This window comes from Opisthorchis viverrini (genome assembly GCF_000715545.1).
Source record: "Opisthorchis viverrini unplaced genomic scaffold opera_v5_62, whole genome shotgun sequence".
NCBI lineage: Eukaryota > Metazoa > Platyhelminthes > Trematoda > Opisthorchiida > Opisthorchiidae > Opisthorchis > Opisthorchis viverrini.
In genome coordinates, this window is record NW_008751718.1 from 544,402 (window position 1) to 544,876 (window position 475).

Consider the following 475-nt stretch of genomic DNA (forward strand, 5'->3'; position numbering starts at 1 on the left):
TAGTCGTGCCATCATTGCACTGACATACTTCTATTTCTGAAAGGGAAGTTGTAGGGTGAAGGGTTTATCATAGGATACAGAGTCAAAGACGTCGCTGAAATAGAGTAGGAAGAGGACGAGGCTAAGCAATCTTACTAGAATGGTTCCGCTGATTATCGATTGTGGAGACGGCTGTTTGTAACAAATTTGATTTGTTAGATTGGGGGTGAACCACTGTGATGGATGCTCAGTGCTGCCAACGGAACTAAGTTCTACGTGAAAGGGTCAGCAACTAGCGTTTTGTGTGTCCAGGTAGACTATTACAGTCGAGTTTCTGGCGCGGTAGGCTTCTGTGATGGACTCAAATAAGTGGGGCTGGAAGCCACTGACGGATCTCTCAGCCAGGGATGCGGTGCGAAATCTTTTGTTAGAGCGGAGCACTACCAGAAATGTTAGTGAAGTTGTGATATTTCCTTGGCATAATTCCTGGTCTGAA